Source organism: Lissotriton helveticus, chromosome 7 (assembly GCF_964261635.1).
Source record: "Lissotriton helveticus chromosome 7, aLisHel1.1, whole genome shotgun sequence".
NCBI classification, from domain to species: Eukaryota; Metazoa; Chordata; class Amphibia; order Caudata; family Salamandridae; genus Lissotriton; species Lissotriton helveticus.
The window spans coordinates 350,613,614-350,634,352 of NC_136068.1; the positions used below are offsets into that span (position 1 = coordinate 350,613,614).

Genomic DNA, 20,739 nt, shown 5'->3' on the forward strand with positions numbered 1-20,739 from the left:
CATCCCTCAACCATTGCTTCCATGTTAAATAAGCAGACAAAATACATATACATCATAACATTAGTTGCGATTATAAAGATATCTCAAAACAGTCTCTAAAGATCTCTCCAAATATGAGATTCTATGCTAAATATCATACATAGTGAACATCCTTAAACTTCAGAAACTAAGAGCTACCCTTCAGGTTTTATCTTTAGACAAGAGAGGTGGCCATATTAGAGAGAGCGTAATACACCACGTACCTCAAGAGCTATATATCGTACAGTTTCGGTCAGGGGTACTCTGCCTCCTTCCCAGTCTCACAGGATGTTCGTCCAGCGAACTATCCCTTCCAAGTTAAAATGATATTGTCCTCTATATATAAAAATGGATAAACATAGTATTTTAGTGTCAGCACCCACCATACTTTTTAAGGGGTGGTGTTTACTGTCACACTATAGAAAAAGATAGTCCACAACTCTTTAGGTTTCTCCAATTATTGTTATTCACTACAGGGGTGCTCACCTCCAAATGTGTCTAGATGATCCTAAGCGGTCAATCACACAGATATTCTACGTAGTTTCTCTGCTGCTTATTACTCCACATATGCCACTTGTCAGTGCGTATATCTATGTGAGTAATTAACAGAAAGGTCATTATGGACTCTACCTACTTAAACAAACAAACACATATTGTAAGCACACTTCCCCATTATACTTACATAAAAATGCAGTGAAAGTGCCTCACACGCGGTATAGGTACGGTCATTAAGACTCATACGATTGAGGTATGGACATTCCCTAAACAATGGAAGGAGAGTCCACACATCAGTTTTACACTCTAATGAATGTCACTTCGATACTAAAAATCTAAACCAAAATCAGCCAGCGCAAAGAAAGATGGCTTACCTCTTAAAAGCTTTCACCGAATGAGTTGATCATTTGTTGCGCTGGAAATTCTTGCAGCTTGTGATCCCTGTTAGATACAGACGGATACCACAAGTTATGGGATTTAAATACATTTCATGGCGGTCACATTTAAACGCTGCACAATAGTTGGTAGCGCTGCAAAACTTACAGTGTACACTCCCTGTTGATAATACAGACGATAGGGGCTTGATTATACTTCAGCCGCTCGCTTAAAAGCAGGCATGATAATCGGTCATTCTGCAAAGTTTGCAGCGTGTATCTCCTGTTAAATATACAGGCGGATACCAAACGGCAGAGGGACTTAATTCTACCTATGCCGCTCGCATTCGGACGAGCACACCCAATCCCTTACCTATGGCGCTTGAGGCAAAGGCGTCCCGCGTGTGGACAAACGTGGCTGGAGTCTGCAAACAATCCGCTATTCCAGTTACTGATTTAAATACACGATAAATACAGGAAGTGCCACAGATCTTCCTGTCACATGGCCACCAGTGTTATCGAAACAAACAACGGACTCTCTCATGGAAGCAGAGCCGAAAAATACTCACTTCCACCCGAGTATCGACACCGCCCGCAGTGTGAGCAGTGCCCTTGGCCATCACGTGGAATCAATGCCAAATATATCCAACACACCAAATATACGCTATATACAGAAGCCATATGTTCTCCGCTAAAAATAAGCAGGTGAACGATATTTTGTTTAAGTCGCATTTATTTCTATTACTTCCTAAGGTATGAGTGTATAATAATAGTGGTTTATTATCATAGAGTGGTAAGATTCTATTACAGAATTCTTAGATATATACATCTTTGGAGTGAATAATTCCTCTGGATTACAACTATAGGGGTTGGTCCTATGACTCTAAGTACGTTCTCCCTTTATCATTCTATGAATAACCAGTCCCTATAGTACCCAGCATGTCATCCCAGATCCTTACGATCAGAAATTGGCAAGGTGGTACAGCTCATGTGTTTTCTAAATAGATGACAGCAAAGGGGAATAATTACACAGCCCCAATAATGCGGTCCCACTCCTCTCTCGAATTCAGACCTCTTCTTACAGTATCGAGATATGAAATGTACCACTGCTCTCTCTCCTTTCTTCTAGAGACAATATTGCCACCTCTCTTGCCAATTTTAATTTTCTCCAAAATAAACCAGTGGAAATCGGATTCCCCATGTCCTTTCTCTAGAAAATGGTCAACAATAGGGGCAGTGATCTTTTTTGTTTTTATGGCTGATCTATGTTCCTGAAACCTCGTGCGTGCCTCCCTCCCTGTCTCTCCGACATAGCTGAGGCCGCATGGACACTTTAAGAGATAAATAATATTTTTGCTTCTACAGTTGTTATGGGTCTTGCATTTGACTGTCTTGGTATTACACACAATTTCTGATCCTACCATACACTGAGCACAGATGTTGCACATCCCACATTTGGTTGTTCCAATTACCCTTGTGCCATCTAGTGTTCTTTGGTTATCAACCAACTCATCTCTGTACGTATGTACCAATAGATCTCGCAAGTTTTTGTTCTTTTTAAAAGCGAAAAGAGGTTTCTCTAGGGCCAATTCTTCCTCATGATTTAAGATATGCCAGTGCTTATTTACCACATGTTTGATTTGGTTGCTCATATTGGAAAATTTGCTGACAAACACAACTTTGTTAAGGGGATCTTTTTCTTTTTTCACATTCTGAACCAGTGCATCACGGTCATAGAATCTCGCTCTCTTCATAGAATGTGACAGAAGTTTCTTCGGATATCCTCTCTCTCTAAATTTTGTTTTAAGAACATCTGCATGTTTGTAATAATCATTAATGTCAGAACAATTCCTCCGGAGGCGGAGAAATTGACTCAAGGGTATACTTTCCCTTTGTGACTTGGGGTGAAAACTAGAGTAGTGCAAAAGCGTGTTCTTGGCCATGGATTTCGTGAATAATTCAACAGCCAGAACACCGTTGCAGTTTTTAATAGAGATATCCAAAAAGTCAACCTTTACATTACTGAATGTTGATGTAAACCTCAAATTTGGATCACCTAAGTTAATCCACAGGAGAAACTCTTCCAGAAGTTCAATGGAGCCTTCCCAAATGAAAAAAATATCGTCTATGTAGCGGTACCAGCCCGCTACATTTTCGAAGAAAGGCGCCATTTCATTGTCAATATGCTTGGCCTCAAAGTTTCCAACATACAAGCATGCCAGACTCGGGGCACAGGTGGCCCCCATGCTGGTCCCCTTTAATTGTACGAAATACTCATTTTTGAATAGAAACACATTGTTTGTCAAAATCAACTTTACACAATCAACTATGAAATCCTTGTTTGCACCCCCAAGGTCTAGATCTGTAAGAAGTCCATCTATGACCTCTATTGTATCAACCTGTGGGATATTCGTGTAGAGAGACTCAATGTCAAGGGTTACCAGACACTGAGTCTCTCCACAGAATGGTTTACCTTCCACCATTGATATAATGTGTGCTGAGTCTCGCACATATGATCTTAGGCTGCTCACAAGGGGTCGTAGGAAATGGTCCACATATTTACTAATAGGTTCTAAAAGTGAGTCTATGCTACTCACAATGGGTCGCATTGGTGGATCCAATCTATTCTTGTGGACTTTAGGTAAGCCATAGATGGCTGGAGTTTTTGGTTCAAGGTTGTTCAGAAAGCGGAATTCATCTTCGCAGATAAATCCCGCCTCGCTATCTTCAGTCAATAGCTGTAAGCATTCGTCTGCCACTCTCTTGAGATTAGTCTCAGTGGTGCGGACGTAGTGTTCCTCCACATTAAGCAATTTCAGCATCCTCTGCTCATAGTCACTTGTGTCAAACACCACTACTCCACCTCCCTTATCTGCCGGCTTTATAGTAAGAGACCCATCTTCCTTTAGTCTATTTAGCGTTTCTCTCTCTATTTTGGAGATGTTGTAAGATTGGGATTTGTTTTTCTTCCCCAGAAGTTTATGAATCCCACTCTCTACAGCGGTTTCAAAAGCTTCTATATTCTTGTTAACCATACTCAGTGTTGGTGTAAATTTTGACTTCGGTTTTAGACCAGAGACGTTAATATGATCTCTGCTTTCCCTATTCTCAAAAAATCTTTTTAATCTGATTTTTCTAAAGAAGGACCGGAGGTCCTTCTCTAGCTGAAATTTATCCACATTTGTTGAAGGGACAAAGCTAAACCCTCTGCTGAGAATACCTATTTCTATATCATTCAACTCCTTACAGGATAAATTAATTACTGGTAGTTTACTGGTTTCCAATACTTTTTGCTCCGGGTGCTCAGATAATCCTGTTGAGGAGGGCCCTGGTTGTAGCTCTGCTGAGGGGGTCCCTGATTGTAATTCTGTTGGGGGGGTCCCTGATTGTAATTCTGTTGGGGGGGTTCCTGATTGTAGTTCTGTTGGGGATGCCCCTGATTGTAATGCTGTTGTCTGCCTCGGTTGAAGCGACCCTGTCCTCGATTTCCATTGTGATATTGACCCCTCCTTGGGTGTGGGTCTAAAAAAAAACCTTGGTCACATCCATTTCTCCCTAACTCCGTACACCCCTCTTCTTCAGAGGTAGAGCAAGAAGAATTGGAGAAAGTAACCTGTTTATTGCCACCACGAGAGTATATTTGTTTATTGGCAGGTCGTACCCAGCTACCATTATATCTATTTTGAAAATAATTTTCCTGTAGGAAGGGGTAAACTCTCTCCTCTGCATATTGTTCAATATCCTTTTTCAATTTGTTGGTTTTCATGTTGAGTAGATATGAGCTATTCCCTTCTACATCTCTATTTATATCGGCCAGTTTCTTTTTAGCCTCCTCAAGGGCAGGACAATTTTTTAGTTCAATTTCCAATTTATCAATTTCTTCTTTTTCAAGGATTATTAGACCCTGGGCTGTTTCAATTATTAGGAGCATCCAATCTCTGCTACATCTATTCGAGATCAGTGCCCATGTTTCAAGAAATTTTCTATTTTCAGTGAAGACCCCTGGTTCGTTACGAACCTGTAAACCCATGGGGATAGTACCTGATGTTACATATTCGACTAAAAAGTCTGCGCGAGCTTCAGTTCGAATGAGCTTTTTCTTTAGATTAACCAACTTGCCCCAGTTTTCCCCTTTACCAGATGCAACAGTGATTCTATTTTCGCTTTTGGTACTTATAATTCGATGTAATTGGTCTTCGCTAAACCCAAAGGTTTTAATTTGATCCATTGGAGATTAATATCTGTCAGATAATAATATTATTCTAATAGTAACGTTTCTACCAGTGAGTAGCAAAAGGCTCTCCAGTCCTCACGGACCGTGCACAGAATCTCTAATAAAAGAGAGAGGGACCCCTGGACCAAAGGGATAGGGTTCCACAATAGACACAAGTCAAAGTATATAATTCCCTTTGGGCGAATTATCATGAACAAGCAAATTATTGCCAGTATGCATACATTCAACAATGAACAACATGAACTTTTAGCATGGAAGCAATGTACAAAATATTCAAAATTTTAAGAAAAGCACAATAAAAAGTAGATCTGCACAGTTTATTACCATACAATATAATTTGTTAAAAATGGGAAACATACACAGAACAGACATTATATACAAAATAAATCAAACATTTCAGTAAAAAAGGAGGTACAGGCAAAGGATTAAATTCCGACAAATACAGAATTTTCCTTAATTCGTTTTCCTAGTATTACTCCTTGAGCATCGACGCGTTTCGGTGGTGTAGTTAATATTTAACCACCTTCATCAGGCACAAAAATTTATGTTTCCCAATGTTTCTGAAATTGAAACAAACCAAATCTTAATACTTTTTAGTGATATACTCACATTCTTTTGTACAAAAAGATTTGACATTTTTAAAAAAACAATGTATGCAAATATCTACATCCCTCAACCATTGCTTCCATGTTAAATAAGCAGACAAAATACATATACATCATAACATTAGTTGCGATTATAAAGATATCTCAAAACAGTCTCTAAAGATCTCTCCAAATATGAGATTCTATGCTAAATATCATACATAGTGAACATCCTTAAACTTCAGAAACTAAGAGCTACCCTTCAGGTTTTATCTTTAGACAAGAGAGGTGGCCATATTAGAGAGAGCGTAATACACCACCTACCTCAAGAGCTATATATCGTACAGTTTCGGTCAGGGGTACTCTGCCTCCTTCCCAGTCTACCAGGATGTTCGTCCAGCGAACTATCCCTTCCAAGTTAAAATGATATTGTCCTCTATATATAAAAATGGATAAACATAGTATTTTAGTGTCAGCACCCACCATACTTTTTAAGGGGTGGTGTTTACTGTCACACTATAGAAAAAGATAGTCCACAACTCTTTAGGTTTCTCCAATTATTGTTATTCAATACAGGGGTGCTCACCTCCAAATGTGTCTAGATGATCCTAAGCGGTCAATCACACAGATATTCTACGTAGTTTCTCTGCTGCTTATTACTCCACATATGCCACTTGTCAGTGCGTATATCTATGTGAGTAATTAACAGAAAGGTCATTATGGACTCTACCTACTTAAACAAACAAACACATATTGTAAGCACACTTCCCCATTATACTTACATAAAAATGCAGTGAAAGTGCCTCACACGCGGTATAGGTACGGTCATTAAGACTCATACGATTGAGGTATGGACATTCCCTAAACAATGGAAGGAGAGTCCACACATCAGTTTTACACTCTAATGAATGTCACTTCGATACTAAAAATCTAAACCAAAATCAGCCAGCGCAAAGAAAGATGGCTTACTTCTTAAAAGCTTTCACCGAATGAGTTGATCATTTGTTGCGCTGGAAATTCTTGCAGCTTGTGATCCCTGTTAGATACAGACGGATACCACAAGTTATGGGATTTAAATACATTTCATGGCGGTCACATTTAAACGCTGCACAATAGTTGGTAGCGCTGCAAAACTTACAGCGTACACACCCTGTTCATAATACAGACGATAGGGGCTTGATTATACTTCAGCCACTCGCTTAAAAGCAGGCATGATAATCGGTCATTCTGCAAAGTTTGCAGCGTGTATCTCCTGTTAAATATACAGGCGGATACCAAACGGCAGAGGGACTTAATTATACCTATGCCGCTCGCATTCGGACGAGCACACCCAATCCCTTACCTATGGCGCTTGAGGCAAAGGCGTCCCGCGTGTGGACAAACGTGGCTGGAGTCGGCAAACAATCCAAATTATATTGTATGGTTATAAACTGTGCAGATCTACTTTTTATTGTGCTTTTCTTAAAATTTTGAATATTTTGTACATTGCTTCCATGCTAAAAGTTCATGTTGTTCATTGTTGAATGTATGCATACTGGCAATAATTTGCTTGTTCATGATAATTCGCCCAAAGGGAATTATATACTTTGACTTGTACCGTAAACAAGGGCCAGCTATAAAAGAAAGGTATTCCCTTGAAGCTCTATTCCAGGCTACTGAAAAAGCACTGAAACAATGGATAGGGAGCGAGCGACCTCCCACGCAACACGAAATAGAGTTGGCCCGGTCAGCCACCCAGTGGGTGTCCAATTCCAATATATACAGCAGTGATATAGTGGCTCAGACTTTCTTAAGCCTTCCACCGAACAAACAGCGTTTGGCTGGTATTTACATGGTCCAACACTTGATAACGTTGTTTGAGAGTCAATATTCTGATCCTGGTCACTTGCATAAATTACTAGACGACATTTTACTAGACAGATGGACAGGTTTAGGTACCGAATTAATTAATGTTATTCTGGATCAACGACATAAGTACATAGATTCTCTGACTACATGCATGCCTCCAGTCTCACACCACGGTAGACATAACGTACACATAGACAGACAGAACCCCCTACGAGAGGTTCATCCCGTCAGGAATGCGGCCAATGAGTTACAACGGGTGTATGTTTACACCCCCTTAACGAAATTAGAAATCCTAGAAATGAAAAAGATGTTGCCTTGTCATGATAAAGACCCAGGGGGGTTTCACCGAGAATTAAAAGACATCCTCCGCATAGGAGATTATACGTACGCTGACATTCTGAAGTTATTAAAAGTACTGTTACCTGCAGGGATTTATGAAAAGCTTAAGGAAAAAGACTGGGAAGTGGGTGATAAAAAGTTAAGTTGGGATGCATTGGAAACAGAAGAAAAAGGCAGGGCCCCGGGGGTTGGTCTTGGGGGAAAAAGCTAAAGAGCTGCCTGAATTCCTGATACAAGTTTTGCCGAGATTGATTACTAAAAAGGAAGACTGGGATGCTATTTCAGCATGTAAACAAAAACAAGACGAGGACACAAGTGATTTCTATTCTAGATTTGAGAAATGCTTTACTATTAATAGTGGCCTTAAGCCAGGTAGCGAGTCATTTCCACATCTTTTTGTGAGCAAATTAGTTGAGAATTCCTTGCCCCAGATCAAGAATAGAGTACTGAAGGTTGAGAGTACTTGGCAAGCAAACAGCCCTTCACAAATGTTACAGATGTTACAGTATCACCAGAACAGGATTAGAGAAGAGCAGGATCATGAAAAGAGACGCATGAAAGAGACAAAAATGAAAGTGCTGGTTGCCCAAACGGTACCGGCGAATTCAAACAAACATAACACGACACCTGTCAAAGGGAACTGTAATTACTGCAAACAACCAGGTCACTTTGTAAAGGACTGCACTATTCTGAAACACAATATAGCTACAGGCAAGACAAAAGAACGACAGTACACTCCTAGACAGAATAGCACGCAACAGAACACACAACAGACAGTAGCGAATTTTCCTCCACCACCGCCTGTACAGGGCACACCACAAATGTATCAGTACACACAGTCTGACTATCCAGAATATCAACAGTTCTCATGAAACAGCCTCGAGAGGGAAGTAGGCTTGCCCCTTATTGAGGTTCCTGTAGATCAAGAGGGTCCTTATGTACATAGTCGTGTATTAGGTCAGGACCGAAAATTTCTGATTGACACAGGGGCGAGCAGAACTACCATCAGCCATGACGAGGTTCCAGGGGCACCTCTCTCGGGCTCACAGAATGTATCCCTGGGATTTTCAGGAAAACCTATTGTTAATGAAGTGTCTAAACCAGTTTCCCTAGGGGTTGGTCCACTGTCACGTACCACTGACTTGCTACTTACCAAGTCATGTCCAGAAAACTTACTTGGTATGAAGACATTAAAAGACCTAGGAGCAGTTATCTGCTGCTCTCCAGAAGGAGTACGCCTGTTCTTACGTGATTTTAAGGGACATTATGTACTGACTGATTTTGACCACAGACTCAAGAATGTGCCACAGACTCTATGGGCACAAGGAACAACTGACGTAGGTTACATGGACATAACGCCACACCATGTCACACTCAAAGCAGGAGTAGTACTGCCACGTATTAAACAATACAAGTTACCACCTGACGCCGAAACAGCCTTATTGAAATTAGTTGACGAACTTATTGCACGAGGAGTAGTGGTAGAGACTGACTCGAATGTATGTAACTCGCCTGTCATCCCTATCCTTAAATGATCTGACCCTAGTGTACTGCCAGTGTACCGACTAATTATTGACCTACGAGAATTGAACAAATGTGTAGTACCACAATATCCAGTGGTGCCAGACATTTCTTCATTACTGACTGCTATTGATTCTGAGGCTACTTTCTTTACTGTTATCGACTTGAAGAACGCTTTCTTTAGTGTTCCCATCCATCCCGACAGCCAGTACCTGTTCGGATTTTCATTAAAAGGTCGTAGCTTTGTATTTACAAGAGCTCCACAAGGCTTTACAGAAAGCCCTAGTATTTACAGTCAGGCACTAAAAAAACAGCTAGACAGTGTTCACATGCCTGCCAACACTGCTCTACTTCAGTACGTAGACGACATCCTGATTACAGCACGTTCAGAAAAAGAATGTGAAAATGCATCACTGACAGTTTTACATTTCCTGGCAGATCAGGGACACAAAGTGTCCCCTTCGAAGTTGCAATTCTGTGAAAAGCAAGTGGTGTATCTTGGACACTTGCTTTCCAAGGAGGGTAGACAGCAAACACAAGAACGTATACAGCTCATTGCTAACCTTTCACAGCCCAAGACACAGAAGGAGGTACGCGCTTTTATTGGCCTCACTTCTTACTGTAGGCAATGGATTCCCCAGTATGCATATCTAGCCAAACCACTCATACAGTTAACTACACAGGAGGCAGCCACTCCGACTGTCCTCCCTTGGACACAAGAACACACCTTGGCATTTGAGGAATTAAAAAGAGCATTATGTCAAGCGCCAGTTTTAGCGACTCCAAGTTACAGTAAACCTTTTATGCTTTTCGTAACTGAACGAGATGGAACAGCGTTATCGGTCCTCACACAAGATCAAGCAGGAAAACACAAGCCTTGTGCTTATTTTTCTAGTACACTAGATCCAGTGGCCCAGGCTCTGCCTGCGTGCCTGAAATCAGTTGCAGCAACAGCCCTAGCCATAAGACAAAGTGACTCGAAAGTGCTGGGACACCCCCTGACAGTACAAGTACCACATTCAGTAGAGGTTCTCTTAAACAGGACACAGACACAACATTTGACTGTAGCAAGACTGACAGGATATGAACTGACATTATTTCAACCACACATAGGGATCAGACGTTGTAATATTCTGAATCCTGCAACACTTTTGCCCTCAAGTACAGTAAATGCACCACCACATGACTGTGTGGAAGTAATGAATATAGTGACGAAACCAAGACAAGACCTGACAGATATTGCACTTCCAGACCCAGACTTAACGCTCTATGTAGATGGATCATGCATGAGAACGAGTGCAGGAGAGTTAGTAGCAGCATATGCTGTGACCACTGCTACTAAAGTGATAGAGACACAGAAAATAGACACACTGTCAGCACAAGCAGCAGAGCTCATCGCTCTGACACAAGCCTGCATAAGAGCTAAGCACTTGAAAGTAAACATTTATACTGACTCACAATATGCTTTTGGCGTTGTTCATGATTTCGGGGTCTTATGGAGGGAGAGAGGTTTCTTGACCTCCCATGGGACCAAGATCCAGCACGGCCAGCTCATTCAAGCCCTGTTGGAAGCAATACATTTACCTACAGCCATTTCTATCCTGAAGTGCAAAGCTCACACCAAAGTTACAGACACCATTTCCCAGGGTAATGACCTGGCAGACCGAACAGCTAAACTTACAGCCCAGACACCAACAGACACGACAAGGACAGAGGTACCATTACTGACAACATGTATGACAGTCAGGGATCCCACTCAAGATGTACTCGACATACAGACACATGCCACTACAGATGAAATAAAGAAATGGACTGAACAAGGAGGGGTCCAGACTGAACAAGGTTGGATGACTAAGGGAAAAGGCTCATGGTTTCTTCCAGATTCTATGGTACAAGTAATCATAAACACAGCACATAGTCCAGCACACTTAGGAGAAAAAGCAATAATAGGCAGCTTACAGAATATCTGGTTTAACAAGCACCTGCGTGCAGCAGCGAAACAGAAAGTACGAACATGTATGATCTGTTGCCAGTTCAATCCAGGTGAAGGCATTCCGGTGGAACAAGGCGGATTTCATCCTCCTGACCACCCTTTTGAGGTCCTCCAGATGGATTATATCCAAATGAACAGATGTAGAGGTTACAAGTATGTCTTGGTAGTTGTGTGTGCACTATCTAGATGGACAGAAGCATATCCAGTTCCAGATTATACTGCTGTGACAACAGCCAGGCAATTAGTGCGCGAGTACTTCCCCAGGTATGGATTGCCTCGGGTCGTATATTCCGATAACGGTCAGCCATTCTCCTCTGAATTAATGAAACAAGTGTCTCTTCTGTTAGGATATACTTGGAAATTCCATTGTGTAAGACACCCTGAAGCAGCAGGCCTTGTAGAAAGACATAATCAGACAATCAAAACAAAGCTTGCTAAGATATGTGCAGAAAAAGGCGTGGATTGGATGGTAGCCTTGCCGGTTGCCCTCTTTTACATGCGTATGGTAGCCCATTCCAGAACAGGCCTATCTCCATATGAAGTAGTTTTCGGTAGACCGCCAAATATGTGGGGTACGCCTATGCCTAAAAGAATAACTGATGTTGACAGTAACATGCTGACAGATTACCTGGCTTCCTTGATGTCTGCACTACTCTCTTGTCGTTCACAGGTTGCTGCCGCCTTCCCTGACAACACCCAGGTCAAGGAGCATGCCATATCACCAGGCGATTTTGTATGTGTCCGGAATTTTGATCGTTCAAGCCCCCTCGAGCCTCGCTGGAAGACCCCGAAATTAGTGCTTCTTACAACAAGGACCGCGCTGAAGGTGGAGGGACGCAAAGGGTGGATCCACGCTCAGCATTGTAAAAAGTACTTTGGACAATCTGGAACTTTTGAAATAAATAAAGACATTAAAAACTTTGCGCCGCTTGCGCCGCCTGCGCCGCCTTTGCTAGAAAAGACTCCACAGCAGGAGTATAAATCTAAGTTAAGATCTAGTAAGTCAGACGTAGTTTAATTGTCTAAGTCCACTCGGTGGTGGATCGGTTAGACTAGATTTCTGACATGTATAAGATCACATACGAGAATAGTAAAAAGAGCGAAAAGAAAGCTCAATACTGCAAGTTATTACGCAGTAGATGTATAGTTACTTTGATCATTCTTTTTATTCTGTGCATTGTTATAATTTGTGTCAGTTTATTACTACATGTTTTCTTTCCTATTTCCTCACATATACACTCTTCCAGTAACAGCACCATAGAGCATACATTTAGTGAACTGCCACCTCATGAATTGTCATATCGACTTGCATTGCGTAACAATACTTTTATTCGAATGTTACACCATTCTCACCAGACCAGCAATGCGACTGATTGCTGGGTATGTGGCCAACTGCCTCCTTATCAAAAGACGAAGGGAGTTCTGCCCTTCTATCCTCTACCGTTCTCCCACAATGGTTCATGTGGAGCATGGTTTGCCTTAATGACCTCAATAGATAGAAAGTACATAGCTTATCCAGGTGGCTGGATATATGGAAACCTGAATAAAGTAATGAATGAAGTATGTTTTCCAGACAAAGACGGATATCCCCAAAGGAAGGGAACCGATCTAGAGAATGAAGAGTACGAGCAGGGAAATGCATCCGTTAATTTTATAATGTTAAACGTTCAGCCCAAGCAAAATACAGGTCCACCGTTTATTTCAGTTCTACCAGCAAAAGGTGATTCATGTGTTAATAAGAAAGGCTCAGTACATATGGGACACAGCGAGTGTAAAATTGTAGTAGAGTTTAATGATAAAGGACTTTCTTCTTTCAAAACATCACGCCATACCTATTTCATTTGCGGTCAGACAGCCTATGTACATCTGCCCTTAGACTGGGGTGGGACTTGTTATATAGCATTCTTATTGCCACCTGTATTCTTGGCCCCATCCCATTATCATAGAGATTCACGACTAGAACATGTTAGAGTAAGGAGAGAGACAGATGCCTCAGGTATTGATCAGACAAACAGCTTGGGAGCAATATACAGATTTCAACAAAGGATTCTTTTTCTTCATAGGTCCCGTCCAAAACAGTAAACTGATACGCAAGTTAACAAGGACTCTTGAGGCAGTAGTGAATGTGACTGCATCTGCCCTGGCGAACTTGACCCAGGAACAGTCTGCTATGAGACTTGTCGTTCTTCAAAATCGCCTCGCTCTAGACGTCATCTTGGCGGATAGGGGCGGAGCTTGTAGCGTGATCCGATCTAGTTGTTGCATTTTCATCCCAAATAACGCGCCATCTGTGTATGCAGCGATAACAAGGCTCCACAAGATTGCTCATGTCATACATCAAGACCCAGGCACATGGACTTGGTCCAGTTGGCTCTGGGGTGCGATATCTGCTTGGGGATGGAAAGTGTTGTCCTTCCTAGGAGTGATCCTACTTATGATATTTGGTTGCTGTCTCTGTCTGCAGTGTGGCCCGGCCATTTGCGGCCTGTGTGCAACTGCATGTGTTCCACATCCAAGTATACAAAGGGTTAAGGACGAACAAATTATGCTGTATGATCAACTATACGGTCTCATGAATGTAGATGTATCCTGAAAGGTTAAGTAGGGGACAAGGAGGGAACGAGGAAAATGAAATTTTGCCTGACCAAGATGCCCCCTACGTGTACCCTATGTTACATGCATGTCACCCATGCATATTTCTCTTAGTGGCCTGAATCACAAGGCCTCTGAAATCACGTCCTGCATTAAGGTGCCTGTCCTCAAGTTTCCCAAATGTTAAGCTAACATGAAGGCCCATGTATTTGCATTGTGCACTTTTAAATAAATATCGTAATGAACCCTTTTTGTGGTTCAGTCTGAGCCACTTTCTGAATCAGGGTTTTCATGACTCCTGACACACTGAAAGCTGCAGTTACGTATCTCTGACCTCGCATACTTCTAGCTCAGCCGAGCAAGGGTTGCCAAGACAGTATATTTTGCTTAACAGTTATCTGCATGCCCGGTGAAAAAGGTAAACAGAACCCGTCTGCTGAGATAGGGCCCAGCTTTTCTGTCTCTGTTTAAATGAAATTACAGTACTTGCATCTGTTGAAAGCTCACAGCCCCCATGTAATGAACGAAGAAATATATGCTTTTTCTGATTCTTAGTGATGAGCAACCTTTGCTTCAGATAATACATCCCCTGACTTAAGATATCAGTTAGGACCAGACGTGCTGGTCGCCTTGACACTAAAGATCTCTCTACTAGACTGAAAGTCAGCTCTCCTCCCAGTTACACGTCAATTGCACGTCATGATCAAATTGCGTGCACAAGTAGGGCAACGTTCCAGCCTGCCATGTAACTCCTCCTCTGTGTACCACCCACCTATGACCCACCTATCACCTTCCTATGACTCATCAAGTGTACACCCTCATGCACGCCCACATGCTCTTATCTCTTTCTTTCTTGCTCTGCCTGGAGCGCTCCTCCCTATGTACAAGAATAAATGTATAAATGTATGTACTCTAAAAATAATGTTAGAAGACCCTTCCTGAACCTCAGTGGTAATGGAACAGATTCTCCCTTAACTCGAGTTATTGGAATAAAGCCCTTTTAACTTGGACACCACGGACTCTCTGCCTCTCATTTGATACATGCTAATTGCTAATGCCTAGAAATTATGCCAGGGTAATATTTTATTTACCACATTATAAAGGACCCCATATTAGCAAGCACTACTACATAATAATATAGAAGAGGCATTGTCAGTAGAGGATTTAATAAATTCAAACTTAGCACAAACAAGCTCCTTTAGAGTAGCATCAGAAGAAGTAGTAGAAAATTGTTGTTCCATGCATTTCATTATAGCTAAGCGAATCTTGTGCTGGTTAAGGAAATGTTTCTCTTTTTTGGGAAACATAGTCAATAATAAAGCCAAGGGCAGCAGCTTTAAAGGTGGTGCACAAAAATTGGAGCGAGGTATCCGGTTTCGCATTTAACAAAAAAAATGTGTGAACAAAGGAAGTACCTGAGGAAGTAAAAACAGGATCCTGCAAAAGAGAATTATTAAATCGCCATCTATTGGATCTGGGATGTAGACAGAGCAAATCAAAATCAGTAACAACCGGGGCATGATCAGAATTAACAATAGGTTCAAGGGAAGATGAAATAAGGTTTTGAGACAAAGACTTTGAAAGAGAAATATAATCCAGTTGAGTAAATGACCCATAGGGGGATGGAAAAAAGGAAAATTCTGTGGAATCTGGATTAGACCAGCGCCAAGCATCAACAAGGTGAGTTTGTGAGATTGCGGTATGGAATTGTTTAATGGAAAGAAAGTGAACATTGGATTTCCGATCTAGAAATGGATCCATAATCTGGTTGCAATCACCACCTAAAATAAGAAATGTATCTTTATATTGTATGCATTTTTATGTATCAGGCCAGAATAAGTAGTCCGGTTGAGTCGGGCCATAAACATTTAAGACAGTTAGAGAAATACCATCAATAAGTAACTTAACTAACAACCACCTACCCTCAGAATCTATTTCTTGAGAAAAAAACAGAACATTTTAACTTTTTATGGCATAGAATAATTAACCCATTTTTCTTGGTGGACGTAGGAGAGACTAAGACTGACCCAACCCAATTATGTTTGTTTGAAAGCTTCCGTCTCCATAAGATCTGTTTCTTGCAAAAAAAACATCTGGATTATAGGAAGCTAAATGGGACATTTTCTGCCTATTAATAGGATTAATAAACCTTACACATTCCAAGATATGACTATGAATTGAAGACCTCAAGAAAACATAGAAAACTACACAACCATCCATAATTAAAAGAAAGGAAAGAAATAAAGAAGGCATAGAAGAGAATATATACAAAATAAGGCAAAAAAAAGGGACACCGCAAGAAGGGACAGTACATGTCAAACTGACGACTGTAATACGTACTGTTTAAGGGAAAAGACAAGAAGTGGCAACAAACAGATGAGTATGGCACAACCAACAGGGGAGGAGGTATCACATCGGGACGCCAAGCATGACTAATAGGGAAACAGGCAACAAGGGATCTAAATAATCTGCAAAGGGATTAAAGAAGAAAAATAACGTCAAACAAGTGAGGGAACACGCATCAAAGTACAACCTGTAAAGGAAGAAAATATAAATGAGTAAATCAGACACAACAAACAGTTGCATTAAAGCCAAGTTAAAGAGCAAGGACCAGGAATCTCCATTGATATCGTAAAATTAGAGTGAATTAATTTCCTTAGATCCACAGGATCATCAAACGTAGAAGTGTTATTCAGAAAGGTCACCCTAAAGAGACATGAATGAAATAGGCCATATCATGCACCTAAGGCCCGCAGTGCAGGTCTTAGTGCAAGAAAGTCTTTCTGCCGCTTAGCCATTGCTGTGGAAACATCTTGGGAAATGAATAATTTTGCACCAGACCAAACAAGATGCTTTTAAATCTTGGCTGCACTTAACACGAGCAGGTCAGTGAATTTCAAAAAGAGAAGAATTGCTCCACAAGGTTTTGATGGAGCCAATGCCAGACAGGAGAGGCCCCAATCTCTGTGCTTGCAGGATAATTAGTAGATAGAGGAAGATATAGAAGCTGTGGAAAAAAGGAGGTGAAGATAGTAACCGGATCATTCCCCTTGAGACCCTCTGGAAGACCATATGGACAAAGGTTACTGCGTCTGTTCCTGTTTTCAAGATCTTCTGCGGACATTGTAAGCAGTAAAATATCTTTCTCCAGAGTCACAATATTTACATATATATTCAAGATGTCACTAACATGCTGTTCCACCAAGGAAAGACGAGATTCCATTGATGAGCATTCATAGTCTAGCACTTGTAAGTGAGTCTTAGTCTCTTCAACAAACAGTCGTAAAGCACGTAGCGCCTCTAGAATTGTGTCTAAAGATACAGGAGAAAGAGATTTTGGTGGAGAAGGAGGGTCTTGTTTGAGGCGATTATAAGTAAAAGATGTTGCTTGAGTCTTGTAAGATGACAAGGACAGAGCCGCAGACCGAGAGGAGGTGGTGAGCTGAGCCATGGCATCAGTAGAATGCGTACAATACATTGAGGACACAGTAGTGGAAGATTCAGAAATAGTCAGATTAGCGGCCCAGCTTTTATTTGAGTACAATAAACTCTTACTTCTGCCCATAAGTGAATTTAAATAAAAGCAACAGTTAGGTATCCGCAAGCAAATAAGCAGAGCTGTTCCTAAAGCACTGGTCCAGATGATGGAAAACAGCCAGCCAAGAAAATGACGACAAAAGTGCAGGAGGGTTCTGGAAATCCAATAAGGGCCTGAGAGGAAGATAAAGTGGATGCCCAATACCGCATTCAAAGCCAAGTGCTGACTTCAGCGTGGGAATAAAATCAAAATGGTCATCGGAGCGCAGTCATGGAGCTCAAACTACGTTAACTATAGTGCAAAGGACACAAGAACAAAAAAGAAAATCTGGCCTTCCCTGCAGGAGATGTTCCGGTATAATTAGCTGCCCATTTCCATCATGTCAGGATCGCAGGGATGGCACATAACCAAGCGGCAGTCCCGATGTGATACGGAGCTCTGTATCTAGGTGGCCATCTTAGAAAGTGCAACACGTGCTCACTCTTAGCACCATATTATAAAGATACAGAATAACAACTGGGAAACCCAACCTCTCTAAGAAGTTCAGGTGTACCAGTATTAAGGAAACAAGGAGTTCAGTGACAGCAATGCAAAAAATTAACCAAAGTACCTGATGCTCAGAGAGTAATCTCAGGTTTTCTAGTCTATACATGAGTAAGATTATGGGCCCGATGTAGGTAATTAGTATTTACTGATTGGTAAATACCAAATTTTACCGATTCGGTATTTACAAATAAGTAAATGCTATGTAGGTATATTTACCGAATAAATTAACGAATTGGTAATATTCGGTAATTACCGAATCGGTAAATACCGATTCGGTAAAATTACCGAATTGACAAGGGGGACAGGGTGTCACTTTGACACCCTGTTGCACCCCTGATTCAGGCTTGTTTGCCATGTGACACACATACATACCTTAGGGCACGTATGTGTGCCACATGGCACAGGTGTACATGCACAGGTGTGCATGTACACAGGAATTTGTTATTTACCATCAAATAGTATTTGATGGTAAATAACGAATTCTTAAGGGCCTGTGGCACTGTTTTCAGTGCCACCTACATCTAGATTCACCGAATCGGTAAATTTACCGAATCAGTACATTTTAGGCCCCCTATATGTCACAAACCAAATACCGGTCGGTAACGGCCGAAATCGGCCGTTACCGACCGGTATTTGGTGACCTACATCTGGCCCTAAATTACCTAAATTAGAGTCCAAGCTATGAAAATGGTACTAGAGCCTAAAGGATCTCAAAAATCAGGAAATTCCATAAAGGAAAGTAGAACAGGGCTGGAAATTAAGGAAAAAGGTGTTGGCATTGCAAAAGCTCAGTCAAGAGTATTCTTGGGTCAGGGAACTAAGTGTTAGCCTAAGCCACACTCCAGAAAGAATTCAGGGAAGCATAGAGCTCTACACCTCTCAAAGTCCAGGCAAAAGTGCTCTAGCAACAGACAGTGTAAACTTCAGTTATTCACACTAAAGTCCTTCAGGTAACACCCCTCTGTTCGCATCATCAGGGGTCCATTGTCTTTCTCCCTTTTCACATTGCAGATTGCGAAATTCGCAAAGTATCCCTCACTAGACATGTGAACTACATCATCTTCTCATACTCCGGTTAGATGGTAACATCGTTGAATAGACCTTTCAGTTAATGCTCTGGCTCTCCATGTTCTTTCGTCAAGGTCGTCTTCTCAGGCTCTTTCTATCATTAGTACAGTAATGCATGTGAATACTGGCAAGAAATCATGTTAGGAGAAAATGGAAAACAGTATTTTATGCAGCATAGGGAACACGCCTACTCAACGCAACTTAAAATATTTACTCAATGGTGCACATTTAATGTGTGTGCATATGTAAACACAAGTAAATGTAAAATGTCAGTGCATTAGATTTATATTTCATGTGCATACAGTAAATCTTGATAATCATGTATGGCTAAACACTACATTTAAATGAAATCTATGTAGAACTTTAGTGCGCATATCACAAACTTTTGTTGTTTCTAGAGTAATCACATTCTACATATGTGAGGATGGTCTCTGTTCAATCATCTAAACATTAAATATCATTTAATGAGGTGAGGCACACATTATGTACATCAAATTAGGAATATTAGTTGTTACAACGCGTACAAATACAACGCGAATCATTACAACGTGTGTATTAGTACGCATTGACAATTACAACGAGATACCATTACTACGCAAAACTTTCACAACAACTATGCCTTTACCACGCATGCCATTACAACGCAAAAACATGCGTGGTAAAGGTATAGTCGTGGTAAAAGTTTCTAAGGTAAGTGACAGTCCTCGCACTACATTTACACTACCCAGCACGACCCCCCCCACCCTACACTACCCTAAAGTACGAGTTACTTCCCTTCGGTAATGATGTATCTGGTAGAGACGTTGTCTAGCCGCAGATTCCTTAACTTAGAATATCCCCAGGCTTCAGACTAGATCCAGGATTTTTTATGCAGCAGCACCTCTGCACGCTGGGGGACGGCGCCACACGACCCCTCCCTGACGTCGTCCACGAACTTGACGTCAGCGGGGTCATATAAGTCCCTCCCGGCGCGTTGATGTCAGTTTTCTTCGGAGAAACTTTTCCACGGCACAACGCGGTGCCACCAACAAAAAATTGTGAAAGTATGGGAACAGGTTGCGAGGGATGAAAAATCTGTGAATAAATGAGAATGGTGCAAGACACCATCGTAAAAGACCGAATTAGACACCACCTACATATAAGTGAAAAAGCTGTGAGAAAGAGGCCCGCAAGCTAAGCGAAGACCCTTCCCCAAGTGCAACAAGGGAGGAATATCTCAACAGACAGAAATAGACTGTCATTACCATGTAGAGCTGTGTCGTCCAGCAAGAACGGAGCACAGAGCGAACAACAGTCCACTGCAGGAAGGTATGAAAAGACTGGCACTGCCCTTATAGTAATGGAGGTCTGAAACCGTGGTCAACAGATCCCCAAAGAAGATGACTGTAGAGGAGACCAGAACCCTAAGTCAATAGAAAAGGCGGGAGGGAGGGAAGGCAGCAGGAGAAGAAAAGAAAAAGAAGATGAATTTCCTGGTGAAGGTGAACCAAAAGGCACCATTTTACAGGAAGGAAATGCCTTTGAGGGAGTCAGCTGCTATGGCAATCCTAAAAGGGACGCAACAATGCGAGCACCTGTGAGAGAAAAAC

General features: G+C 41.5%; 1 long non-coding RNA gene across 1 annotated transcript; it reads right to left on the reverse strand.

Moving 5' to 3' along the window:
- Positions 1-251: 251 nt before the first annotated feature.
- On the reverse strand, positions 252-779 carry LOC144766761 (uncharacterized). Its single transcript, XR_013597916.1, has 3 exons — positions 701-779; positions 505-608; positions 252-354 (listed from the first exon to the last, which is right to left on the reverse strand). It is a non-coding gene; the product is annotated as an uncharacterized LOC144766761 (long non-coding RNA).
- Between the last annotated feature and the right edge of the window lie 19,960 nt (positions 780-20,739).